The sequence below is a fragment of the Peromyscus maniculatus genome, chromosome X (genome assembly GCF_049852395.1).
Source record: "Peromyscus maniculatus bairdii isolate BWxNUB_F1_BW_parent chromosome X, HU_Pman_BW_mat_3.1, whole genome shotgun sequence".
NCBI lineage: Eukaryota > Metazoa > Chordata > Mammalia > Rodentia > Cricetidae > Peromyscus > Peromyscus maniculatus.
The window spans coordinates 122,990,707-123,005,154 of NC_134875.1; positions in this window are offsets into that span (position 1 = coordinate 122,990,707).

Genomic DNA, 14,448 nt, shown 5'->3' on the forward strand with positions numbered 1-14,448 from the left:
AGAACTTGAAACTCAATGTGAATCAACTCCGTTTAGGAAGTTGTATTGAACCCCAGTCGGCCTTACAAGAAAAACACTCTGCTTTTGAGAAACAGGCACTCTTGCACTCTACTGTGTTTCCTATAGGGCCAGTACAGTGAGCTAGCTCAGAACAAAAGAACTGTGCTTCCTACACAAACGGGGCATATCTAGTTCAACTCAGTATTGGAAACTGAGTAAAACAGGAGCTTCTCTTCAGTCCAATACACTGTATTTGCTGGGAACAGACGCGAGTGCTATTTGCACTGTTTATGGCCAGAATAGCACAATAGTGGTATTCTTACCCTGAATTAACACTTAATGCTAGAACTTGAAACTCAATGTGAATCAACTCCGTTTAGGAAGTTGTATTGAACCCCAGTCGGCCTTACAAGAAAAACACTCTGCTTTTGAGAAACAGGCACTCTTGCACTCTACTGTGTTTCCTATAGGGCCAGTACAGTGAGCTAGCTCAGAACAAAAGAACTGTGCTTCCTACACAAACGGGGCATATCTAGTTCAACTCAGTATTGGAAACTGAGTAAAACAGGAGCTTCTCTTCAGTCCAATACACTGTATTTGCTGGGAACAGACGCGAGTGCTATTTGCACTGTTTATGGCCAGAATAGCACAATAGTGGTGTTCTTACCCTGAATTAACACTTAATGCTAGAACTTGAAACTCAATGTGAATCAACTCCGTTTAGGAAGTTGTATTGAACCCCAGTCGGCCTTACAAGAAAAACACTCTGCTTTTGAGAAACAGGCACTCTTGCACTCTACTGTGTTTCCTATAGGGCCAGTACAGTGAGCTAGCTCAGAACAAAAGAACTGTGCTTCCTACACAAACGGGGCATATCTAGTTCAACTCAGTATTGGAAACTGAGTAAAACAGGAGCTTCTCTTCAGTCCAATACACTGTATTTGCTGGGAACAGACGCGAGTGCTATTTGCACTGTTTATGGCCAGAATAGCACAATAGTGGTGTTCTTACCCTGAATTAACACTTAATGCTAGAACTTGAAACTCAATGTGAATCAACTCCGTTTAGGAAGTTGTATTGAACCCCAGTCGGCCTTACAAGAAAAACACTCTGCTTTTGAGAAACAGGCACTCTTGCACTCTACTGTGTTTCCTATAGGGCCAGTACAGTGAGCTAGCTCAGAACAAAAGAACTGTGCTTCCTACACAAACGGGGCATATCTAGTTCAACTCAGTATTGGAAACTGAGTAAAACAGGAGCTTCTCTTCAGTCCAATACACTGTATTTTCTGGGAACAGACGCGAGTGCTATTTGCACTGTTTATGGCCAGAATAGCACAATAGTGGTGTTCTTACCCTGAATTAACACTTAATGCTAGAACTTGAAACTCAATGTGAATCAACTCCGTTTAGGAAGTTGTATTGAACCCCAGTCGGCCTTACAAGAAAAACACTCGGCTTTTGAGAAACAGGCACTCTTGCACTCTACTGTGTTTCCTATAGGGCCAGTACAGTGAGCTAGCTCAGAACAAAAGAACTGTGCTTCCTACACAAACGGGGCATATCTAGTTCAACTCAGTATTGGAAACTGCATAAAACAGGAGCTTCTCTTCAGTCCAATACACTGTATTTGCTGGGAACAGACGCGAGTGCTATTTGCACTGTTTATGGCCAGAATAGCACAATAGTGGTGTTCTTACCCTGAATTAACACTTAATGCTAGAACTTGAAACTCAATGTGAATCAACTCCGTTTAGGAAGTTGTATTGAACCCCAGTCGGCCTTACAAGAAAAACACTCTGCTTTTGAGAAACAGGCACTCTTGCACTCTACTGTGTTTCCTATAGGGCCAGTACAGTGAGCTAGCTCAGAACAAAAGAACTGTGCTTCCTACACAAACGGGGCATATCTGGTTCAACTCAGTATTGGAAACTGAGTAAAACAGGAGCTTCTCTTCAGTCCAATACACTCTATTTGCTGGGAACAGACGCGAGTGCTATTTGCACTGTTTATGGCCAGAATAGCACAATAGTGGTGTTCTTACCCTGAATTAACACTTAATGCTAGAACTTGAAACTCAATGTGAATCAACTCCGTTTAGGAAGTTGTATTGAACCCCAGTCGGCCTTACAAGAAAAACACTCTGCTTTTGAGAAACAGGCACTCTTGCACTCTACTGTGTTTCCTATAGGGCCAGTACAGTGAGCTAGCTCAGAACAAAAGAACTGTGCTTCCTACACAAACGGGGCATATCTAGTTCAACTCAGTATTGGAAACTGAGTAAAACAGGAGCTTCTCTTCAGTCCAATACACTGTATTTGCTGGGAACAGACGCGAGTGCTATTTGCACTGTTTATGGCCAGAATAGCACAATAGTGGTGTTCTTACCCTGAATTAACACTTAATGCTAGAACTTGAAACTCAATGTGAATCAACTCCGTTTAGGAAGTTGTATTGAACCCCAGTCGGCCTTACAAGAAAAACACTCTGCTTTTGAGAAACAGGCACTCTTGCACTCTACTGTGTTTCCTATAGGGCCAGTACAGTGAGCTAGCTCAGAACAAAAGAACTGTGCTTCCTACACAAACGGGGCATATCTAGTTCAACTCAGTATTGGAAACTGAGTAAAACAGGAGCTTCTCTTCAGTCCAATACACTGTATTTGCTGGGAACAGACGCGAGTGCTATTTGCACTGTTTATGGCCAGAATAGCACAATAGTGGTGTTCTTACCCTGAATTAACACTTAATGCTAGAACTTGAAACTCAATGTGAATCAACTCCGTTTAGGAAGTTGTATTGAACCCCAGTCGGCCTTACAAGAAAAACACTCTGCTTTTGAGAAACAGGCACTCTTGCACTCTACTGTGTTTCCTATAGGGCCATTACAGTGAGCTAGCTCAGAACAAAAGAACTGTGCTTCCTACACAAACGGGGCATATCTAGTTCAACTCAGTATTGGAAACTGAGTAAAACAGGAGCTTCTCTTCAGTCCGATACACTGTATTTGCTGGGAACAGACGCGAGTGCTATTTGCACTGTTTATGGCCAGAATAGCACAATAGTGGTGTTCTTACCCTGAATTAACACTTAATGCTAGAACTTGAAACTCAATGTGAATCAACTCCGTTTAGGAAGTTGTATTGAACCCCAGTCGGCCTTACAAGAAAAACACTCTGCTTTTGAGAAACAGGCACTCTTGCACTCTACTGTGTTTCCTATAGCGCCAGTACAGTGAGCTAGCTCAGAACAAAAGAACTGTGCTTCCTACACAAACGGGGCATATCTGGTTCAACTCAGTATTGGAAACTGAGTAAAACAGGAGCTTCTCTTCAGTCCAATACACTCTATTTGCTGGGAACAGACGCGAGTGCTATTTGCACTGTTTATGGCCAGAATAGCACAATAGTGGTGTTCTTACCCTGAATTAACACTTAATGCTAGAACTTGAAACTCAATGTGAATCAACTCCGTTTAGGAAGTTGTATTGAACCCCAGTCGGCCTTACAAGAAAAACACTCGGCTTTTGAGAAACAGGCACTCTTGCACTCTACTGTGTTTCCTATAGGGCCAGTACAGTGAGCTAGCTCAGAACAAAAGAACTGTGCTTCCTACACAAACGGGGCATATCTAGTTCAACTCAGTATTGGAAACTGAGTAAAACAGGAGCTTCTCTTCAGTCCAATACACTGTATTTGCTGGGAACAGACGCGAGTGCTATTTGCACTGTTTATGGCCAGAATAGCACAATAGTGGTGTTCTTACCCTGAATTAACACTTAATGCTAGAACTTGAAACTCAATGTGAATCAACTCCGTTTAGGAAGTTGTATTGAACCCCAGTCGGCCTTACAAGAAAAACACTCTGCTTTTGAGAAACAGGCACTCTTGCACTCTACTGTGTTTCCTATAGGGCCAGTACAGTGAGCTAGCTCAGAACAAAAGAACTGTGCTTCCTACACAAACGGGGCATATCTGGTTCAACTCAGTATTGGAAACTGAGTAAAACAGGAGCTTCTCTTCAGTCCAATACACTGTATTTGCTGGGAACAGACGCGAGTGCTATTTGCACTGTTTATGGCCAGAATAGCACAATAGTGGTGTTCTTACCCTGAATTAACACTTAATGCTAGAACTTGAAACTCAATGTGAATCAACTCCGTTTAGGAAGTTGTATTGAACCCCAGTCGGCCTTACACAAAAACACTCGGCTTTTGAGAAACAGGCACTCTTGCACTCTACTGTGTTTCCTATAGGGCCAGTACAGTGAGCTAGCTCAGAACAAAAGAACTGTGCTTCCTACACAAACGGGGCATATCTAGTTCAACTCAGTATTGGAAACTGAGTAAAACAGGAGCTTCTCTTCAGTCCAATACACTGTATTTGCTGGGAACAGACGCGAGTGCTATTTGCACTGTTTATGGCCAGAATAGCACAATAGTGGTGTTCTTACCCTGAATTAACACTTAATGCTAGAACTTGAAACTCAATGTGAATCAACTCCGTTTAGGAAGTTGTATTGAACCCCAGTCGGCCTTACAAGAAAAACACTCTGCTTTTGAGAAACAGGCACTCTTGCACTCTACTGTGTTTCCTATAGTGCCAGTACAGTGAGCTAGCTCAGAACAAAAGAACTGTGCTTCCTACACAAACGGGGCATATCTAGTTCAACTCAGTATTGGAAACTGCGTAAAACAGGAGCTTCTCTTCAGTCCAATACACTGTATTTGCTGGGAACAGACGCGAGTGCTATTTGCACTGTTTATGGCCAGAATAGCACAATAGTGGTGTTCTTACCCTGAATTAACACTTAATGCTAGAACTTGAAACTCAATGTGAATCAACTCCGTTTAGGAAGTTGTATTGAACCCCAGTCGGCCTTACAAGAAAAACACTCTGCTTTTGAGAAACAGGCACTCTTGCACTCTACTGTGTTTCCTATAGGGCCAGTACAGTGAGCTAGCTCAGAACAAAAGAACTGTGCTTCCTACACAAACGGGGCATATCTGGTTCAACTCAGTATTGGAAACTGAGTAAAACAGGAGCTTCTCTTCAGTCCAATACACTGTATTTGCTGGGAACAGACGCGAGTGCTATTTGCACTGTTTATGGCCAGAATAGCACAATAGTGGTATTCTTACCCTGAATTAACACTTAATGCTAGAACTTGAAACTCAATGTGAATCAACTCCGTTTAGGAAGTTGTATCGAACCCCAGTCGGCCTTACAAGAAAAACACTCTGCTTTTGAGAAACAGGCACTCTTGCACTCTACTGTGTTTCCTATAGGGCCAGTACAGTGAGCTAGCTCAGAACAAAAGAACTGTGCTTCCTACACAAACGGGGCATATCTGGTTCAACTCAGTATTGGAAACTGAGTAAAACAGGAGCTTCTCTTCAGTCCAATACACTGTATTTGCTGGGAACAGACGCGAGTGCTATTTGCACTGTTTATGGCCAGAATAGCACAATAGTGGTGTTCTTACCCTGAATTAACACTTAATGCTAGAACTTGAAACTCAATGTGAATCAACTCCGTTTAGGAAGTTGTATTGAACCCCAGTCGGCCTTACAAGAAAAACACTCTGCTTTTGAGAAACAGGCACTCTTGCACTCTACTGTGTTTCCTATAGGGCCAGTACAGTGAGCTAGCTCAGAACAAAAGAACTGTGCTTCCTACACAAACGGGGCATATCTAGTTCAACTCAGTATTGGAAACTGAGTAAAACAGGAGCTTCTCTTCAGTCCAATACACTGTATTTGCTGGGAACAGACGCGAGTGCTATTTGCACTGTTTATGGCCAGAATAGCACAATAGTGGTGTTCTTACCCTGAATTAACACTTAATGCTAGAACTTGAAACTCAATGTGAATCAACTCCGTTTAGGAAGTTGTATTGAACCCCAGTCGGCCTTACAAGAAAAACACTCTGCTTTTGAGAAACAGGCACTCTTGCACTCTACTGTGTTTCCTATAGGGCCAGTACAGTGAGCTAGCTCAGAACAAAAGAACTGTGCTTCCTACACAAACGGGGCATATCTAGTTCAACTCAGTATTGGAAACTGAGTAAAACAGGAGCTTCTCTTCAGTCCAATACACTGTATTTGCTGGGAACAGACGCGAGTGCTATTTGCACTGTTTATGGCCAGCATAGCACAATAGTGGTGTTCTTACCCTGAATTAACACTTAATGCTAGAACTTGAAACTCAATGTGAATCAACTCCGTTTAGGAAGTTGTATTGAACCCCAGTCGGCCTTACAAGAAAAACACTCTGCTTTTGAGAAACAGGCACTCTTGCACTCTACTGTGTTTCCTATAGGGCCAGTACAGTGAGCTAGCTCAGAACAAAAGAACTGTGCTTCCTACACAAACGGGGCATATCTAGTTCAACTCAGTATTGGAAACTGAGTAAAACAGGAGCTTCTCTTCAGTCCAATACACTGTATTTGCTGGGAACAGACGCGAGTGCTATTTGCACTGTTTATGGCCAGAATAGCACAATAGTGGTGTTCTTACCCTGAATTAACACTTAATGCTAGAACTTGAAACTCAATGTGAATCAACTCCGTTTAGGAAGTTGTATTGAACCCCAGTCGGCCTTACAAGAAAAACACTCTGCTTTTGAGAAACAGGCACTCTTGCACTCTACTGTGTTTCCTATAGGGCCAGTACAGTGAGCTAGCTCAGAACAAAAGAACTGTGCTTCCTACACAAACGGGGCATATCTAGTTCAACTCAGTATTGGAAACTGAGTAAAACAGGAGCTTCTCTTCAGTCCAATACACTGTATTTTCTGGGAACAGACGCGAGTGCTATTTGCACTGTTTATGGCCAGAATAGCACAATAGTGGTGTTCTTACCCTGAATTAACACTTAATGCTAGAACTTGAAACTCAATGTGAATCAACTCCGTTTAGGAAGTTGTATTGAACCCCAGTCGGCCTTACAAGAAAAACACTCGGCTTTTGAGAAACAGGCACTCTTGCACTCTACTGTGTTTCCTATAGGGCCAGTACAGTGAGCTAGCTCAGAACAAAAGAACTGTGCTTCCTACACAAACGGGGCATATCTAGTTCAACTCAGTATTGGAAACTGCATAAAACAGGAGCTTCTCTTCAGTCCAATACACTGTATTTGCTGGGAACAGACGCGAGTGCTATTTGCACTGTTTATGGCCAGAATAGCACAATAGTGGTGTTCTTACCCTGAATTAACACTTAATGCTAGAACTTGAAACTCAATGTGAATCAACTCCGTTTAGGAAGTTGTATTGAACCCCAGTCGGCCTTACAAGAAAAACACTCTGCTTTTGAGAAACAGGCACTCTTGCACTCTACTGTGTTTCCTATAGGGCCAGTACAGTGAGCTAGCTCAGAACAAAAGAACTGTGCTTCCTACACAAACGGGGCATATCTGGTTCAACTCAGTATTGGAAACTGAGTAAAACAGGAGCTTCTCTTCAGTCCAATACACTCTATTTGCTGGGAACAGACGCGAGTGCTATTTGCACTGTTTATGGCCAGAATAGCACAATAGTGGTGTTCTTACCCTGAATTAACACTTAATGCTAGAACTTGAAACTCAATGTGAATCAACTCCGTTTAGGAAGTTGTATTGAACCCCAGTCGGCCTTACAAGAAAAACACTCTGCTTTTGAGAAACAGGCACTCTTGCACTCTACTGTGTTTCCTATAGGGCCAGTACAGTGAGCTAGCTCAGAACAAAAGAACTGTGCTTCCTACACAAACGGGGCATATCTAGTTCAACTCAGTATTGGAAACTGAGTAAAACAGGAGCTTCTCTTCAGTCCAATACACTGTATTTGCTGGGAACAGACGCGAGTGCTATTTGCACTGTTTATGGCCAGAATAGCACAATAGTGGTGTTCTTACCCTGAATTAACACTTAATGCTAGAACTTGAAACTCAATGTGAATCAACTCCGTTTAGGAAGTTGTATTGAACCCCAGTCGGCCTTACAAGAAAAACACTCTGCTTTTGAGAAACAGGCACTCTTGCACTCTACTGTGTTTCCTATAGGGCCAGTACAGTGAGCTAGCTCAGAACAAAAGAACTGTGCTTCCTACACAAACGGGGCATATCTAGTTCAACTCAGTATTGGAAACTGAGTAAAACAGGAGCTTCTCTTCAGTCCAATACACTGTATTTGCTGGGAACAGACGCGAGTGCTATTTGCACTGTTTATGGCCAGAATAGCACAATAGTGGTGTTCTTACCCTGAATTAACACTTAATGCTAGAACTTGAAACTCAATGTGAATCAACTCCGTTTAGGAAGTTGTATTGAACCCCAGTCGGCCTTACAAGAAAAACACTCTGCTTTTGAGAAACAGGCACTCTTGCACTCTACTGTGTTTCCTATAGGGCCATTACAGTGAGCTAGCTCAGAACAAAAGAACTGTGCTTCCTACACAAACGGGGCATATCTAGTTCAACTCAGTATTGGAAACTGAGTAAAACAGGAGCTTCTCTTCAGTCCGATACACTGTATTTGCTGGGAACAGACGCGAGTGCTATTTGCACTGTTTATGGCCAGAATAGCACAATAGTGGTGTTCTTACCCTGAATTAACACTTAATGCTAGAACTTGAAACTCAATGTGAATCAACTCCGTTTAGGAAGTTGTATTGAACCCCAGTCGGCCTTACAAGAAAAACACTCTGCTTTTGAGAAACAGGCACTCTTGCACTCTACTGTGTTTCCTATAGCGCCAGTACAGTGAGCTAGCTCAGAACAAAAGAACTGTGCTTCCTACACAAACGGGGCATATCTGGTTCAACTCAGTATTGGAAACTGAGTAAAACAGGAGCTTCTCTTCAGTCCAATACACTCTATTTGCTGGGAACAGACGCGAGTGCTATTTGCACTGTTTATGGCCAGAATAGCACAATAGTGGTGTTCTTACCCTGAATTAACACTTAATGCTAGAACTTGAAACTCAATGTGAATCAACTCCGTTTAGGAAGTTGTATTGAACCCCAGTCGGCCTTACAAGAAAAACACTCGGCTTTTGAGAAACAGGCACTCTTGCACTCTACTGTGTTTCCTATAGGGCCAGTACAGTGAGCTAGCTCAGAACAAAAGAACTGTGCTTCCTACACAAACGGGGCATATCTAGTTCAACTCAGTATTGGAAACTGAGTAAAACAGGAGCTTCTCTTCAGTCCAATACACTGTATTTGCTGGGAACAGACGCGAGTGCTATTTGCACTGTTTATGGCCAGAATAGCACAATAGTGGTGTTCTTACCCTGAATTAACACTTAATGCTAGAACTTGAAACTCAATGTGAATCAACTCCGTTTAGGAAGTTGTATTGAACCCCAGTCGGCCTTACAAGAAAAACACTCTGCTTTTGAGAAACAGGCACTCTTGCACTCTACTGTGTTTCCTATAGGGCCAGTACAGTGAGCTAGCTCAGAACAAAAGAACTGTGCTTCCTACACAAACGGGGCATATCTGGTTCAACTCAGTATTGGAAACTGAGTAAAACAGGAGCTTCTCTTCAGTCCAATACACTGTATTTGCTGGGAACAGACGCGAGTGCTATTTGCACTGTTTATGGCCAGAATAGCACAATAGTGGTGTTCTTACCCTGAATTAACACTTAATGCTAGAACTTGAAACTCAATGTGAATCAACTCCGTTTAGGAAGTTGTATTGAACCCCAGTCGGCCTTACACAAAAACACTCGGCTTTTGAGAAACAGGCACTCTTGCACTCTACTGTGTTTCCTATAGGGCCAGTACAGTGAGCTAGCTCAGAACAAAAGAACTGTGCTTCCTACACAAACGGGGCATATCTAGTTCAACTCAGTATTGGAAACTGAGTAAAACAGGAGCTTCTCTTCAGTCCAATACACTGTATTTGCTGGGAACAGACGCGAGTGCTATTTGCACTGTTTATGGCCAGAATAGCACAATAGTGGTGTTCTTACCCTGAATTAACACTTAATGCTAGAACTTGAAACTCAATGTGAATCAACTCCGTTTAGGAAGTTGTATTGAACCCCAGTCGGCCTTACAAGAAAAACACTCTGCTTTTGAGAAACAGGCACTCTTGCACTCTACTGTGTTTCCTATAGGGCCAGTACAGTGAGCTAGCTCAGAACAAAAGAACTGTGCTTCCTACACAAACGGGGCATATCTAGTTCAACTCAGTATTGGAAACTGAGTAAAACAGGAGCTTCTCTTCAGTCCAATACACTGTATTTGCTGGGAACAGACGCGAGTGCTATTTGCACTGTTTATGGCCAGAATAGCACAATAGTGGTGTTCTTACCCTGAATTAACACTTAATGCTAGAACTTGAAACTCAATGTGAATCAACTCCGTTTAGGAAGTTGTATCGAACCCCAGTCGGCCTTACAAGAAAAACACTCTGCTTTTGAGAAACAGGCACTCTTGCACTCTACTGTGTTTCCTATAGGGCCAGTACAGTGAGCTAGCTCAGAACAAAAGAACTGTGCTTCCTACACAAACGGGGCATATCTAGTTCAACTCAGTATTGGAAACTGAGTAAAACAGGAGCTTCTCTTCAGTCCAATACACTGTATTTGCTGGGAACAGACGCGAGTGCTATTTGCACTGTTTATGGCCAGAATAGCACAATAGTGGTGTTCTTACCCTGAATTAACACTTAATGCTAGAACTTGAAACTCAATGTGAATCAACTCCGTTTAGGAAGTTGTATTGAACCCCAGTCGGCCTTACAAGAAAAACACTCTGCTTTTGAGAAACAGGCACTCTTGCACTCTACTGTGTTTCCTATAGGGCCAGTACAGTGAGCTAGCTCAGAACAAAAGAACTGTGCTTCCTACACAAACGGGGCATATCTAGTTCAACTCAGTATTGGAAACTGAGTAAAACAGGAGCTTCTCTTCAGTCCAATACACTGTATTTGCTGGGAACAGACGCGAGTGCTATTTGCACTGTTTATGGCCAGAATAGCACAATAGTGGTGTTCTTACCCTGAATTAACACTTAATGCTAGAACTTGAAACTCAATGTGAATCAACTCCGTTTAGGAAGTTGTATTGAACCCCAGTCGGCCTTACAAGAAAAACACTCTGCTTTTGAGAAACAGGCACTCTTGCACTCTACTGTGTTTCCTATAGGGCCAGTACAGTGAGCTAGCTCAGAACAAAAGAACTGTGCTTCCTACACAAACGGGGCATATCTAGTTCAACTCAGTATTGGAAACTGAGTAAAACAGGAGCTTCTCTTCAGTCCAATACACTGTATTTGCTGGGAACAGACGCGAGTGCTATTTGCACTGTTTATGGCCAGAATAGCACAATAGTGGTGTTCTTACCCTGAATTAACACTTAATGCTAGAACTTGAAACTCAATGTGAATCAACTCCGTTTAGGAAGTTGTATCGAACCCCAGTCGGCCTTACAAGAAAAACACTCTGCTTTTGAGAAACAGGCACTCTTGCACTCTACTGTGTTTCCTATAGCGCCAGTACAGTGAGCTAGCTCAGAACAAAAGAACTGTGCTTCCTACACAAATGGGGCATATCTAGTTCAACTCAGTATTGGAAACTGAGTAAAACAGGAGCTTCTCTTCAGTCCAATACACTGTATTTGCTGGGAACAGACGCGAGTGCTATTTGCACTGTTTATGGCCAGAATAGCACAATAGTGGTGTTCTTACCCTGAATTAACACTTAATGCTAGAACTTGAAACTCAATGTGAATCAACTCCGTTTAGGAAGTTGTATTGAACCCCAGTCGGCCTTACAAGAAAAACACTCTGCTTTTGAGAAACAGGCACTCTTGCACTCTACTGTGTTTCCTATAGGGCCAGTACAGTGAGCTAGCTCAGAACAAAAGAACTGTGCTTCCTACACAAACGGGGCATATCTAGTTCAACTCAGTATTGGAAACTGAGTAAAACAGGAGCTTCTCTTCAGTCCAATACACTGTATTTGCTGGGAACAGACGCGAGTGCTATTTGCACTGTTTATGGCCAGAATAGCACAATAGTGGTGTTCTTACCCTGAATTAACACTTAATGCTAGAACTTGAAACTCAATGTGAATCAACTCCGTTTAGGAAGTTGTATTGAACCCCAGTCGGCCTTACAAGAAAAACACTCTGCTTTTGAGAAACAGGCACTCTTGCACTCTACTGTGTTTCCTATAGCGCCAGTACAGTGAGCTAGCTCAGAACAAAAGAACTGTGCTTCCTACACAAACGGGGCATATCTAGTTCAACTCAGTATTGGAAACTGAGTAAAACAGGAGCTTCTCTTCAGTCCAATACACTGTATTTGCTGGGAACAGACGCGAGTGCTATTTGCACTGTTTATGGCCAGAATAGCACAATAGTGGTGTTCTTACCCTGAATTAACACTTAATGCTAGAACTTGAAACTCAATGTGAATCAACTCCGTTTAGGAAGTTGTATTGAACCCCAGTCGGCCTTACACAAAAACACTCTGCTTTTGAGAAACAGGCACTCTTGCACTCTACTGTGTTTCCTATAGGGCCAGTACAGTGAGCTAGCTCAGAACAAAAGAACTGTGCTTCCTACACAAACGGGGCATATCTAGTTCAACTCAGTATTGGAAACTGAGTAAAACAGGAGCTTCTCTTCAGTCCAATACACTGTATTTGCTGGGAACAGACGCAAGTGCTATTTGCACTGTTTATGGCCAGAATAGCACAATAGTGGTGGGCATATCTAGTTCAACTCATTATTGTAACTATTGTAAACTAAGTAAAACAGGAGCTTCTCCTCAGTCAATCCATTGTACTAGCTGGGAACAGACGCGAATGCTACTTACACTGTGTATGGCCAGAGGAGCACAAGAGTGGCTGTTCTTACCCTATATTAACACTTGCTGCTAAAACTTGAAACTGAATGTGATTCAACTCCATTTAAAAAGGGCAATTGAAACCTAGCTTGCCTTACAAGAATAACACTCTGCTATTGAGCAAAGGGCACTCTTGCACTCTCTGGTGATTCTTATACAGCCAGAATAGTGAGCTGGCTCAGAAAAAAAGAACTGTGCTTCCTACACAAACGGGGCATATCTAGTTCAACTCATTATTGGAAACTAAGTAAAACAGGAGCTTCTGCTCAGTCCAATACATTATACTAGCTGGGAACAGACGGGAGTGCTATTTGCACTGTGTATGGCCAGGGGAGCACAAGAGTGGCTGTTCTTAACCTAAATTAACACATGCTTCTTGAATTTAAAAATTGAATGTGATTAAACTCTGTTTAGGAAGGGCAATTGAACCCTAGCTTGCCTTACTCGAAAAACACTCTTCTTTTGAGAAAGGGGCACTCTTGTACACTCCTGTTTTTCCTATAGCCAGAACAGAACAGAGCTGGCTCAGAACAAAAGAACTGTGCTTCCAACACACACGAGGCATACCTAGTTCAACTCAGCATTGAAAACTGACTAGAATAGGAGCTTCTCTTCAGTCCCATATACTGTACTTGCTGGGAATAGACACGAGTGCTATTTGTACTGTTTATGGACTCAGGAACACAAGAGTGGCTGTTCTTAACCTAAATTAACACATGTTTCTAGAATTTGAAACTGAATGTGATTCAACTCCATTTAAAAAGGGCAATTGAAACCTAGCTTGCCTTACTAGAAAAACACTCTGCTTTTGAAAAAGGGGCACTCTTGCACTCTATTGTGTTTCCTATAGGGCCAGAACATTGAGCTGGCTCTTAAAAAAAGAACTGTGCTTCCAAAACACACGAGGCATACCTAGTTCAAGTCAGCATTCGAAACTGACTAGAATAGGAGCTTCTCTTCATTGCAATATACTGTAATTGCTGAGATCAGACGCGAGTGCTATTTGTACTGTGTTGGCCAGTGGAACACAAGAGTGGCTGTTCTTACCCTAAATTAACACTTGCTGCTAGAACTTGATAGTGAATGTGATTCAACTCCGTTTAGGAAGGTTAATTGAACCCTAGCCTGCCTTATGAGAAAAACATTCTGCTTTTGAGAAATGGGCACTCTTGCACTCTACTGTGTTTCCTATAGGGTCAGAAGAGTGAGCTGGCTCAGAACAAAAGAACTGTGCTTCCTACACAAACGAGGCATATGTAGTTCAACTCAGTATTGGAAACTAAGTAAAACAGGGGCTTCTCTTCAGTCCAATACACTGTACTTGATGGGAACAGACGCAAGTGCTATTTGCACTGTGTATGGCCAAAAGAGCACAAGAGTGCCTGTTCTTACCATAAATTAACACTTATTGCTAGAACTTGAAACTGAATGTGAATCAACTCGGTTTGGGAAGATTAACTAAACCCTAACTTGCTTTAGAAGAAAAACACTCTGCTTTTTAGAAACAGGCACTTTTGTACTATACTGCGTTTCCTATAGGGCCAGAACAATGAGCTGGCTCAGAACGAAAGAACTGTACTTCCTACCGAAACAAGGCATACCTAGTTCAAC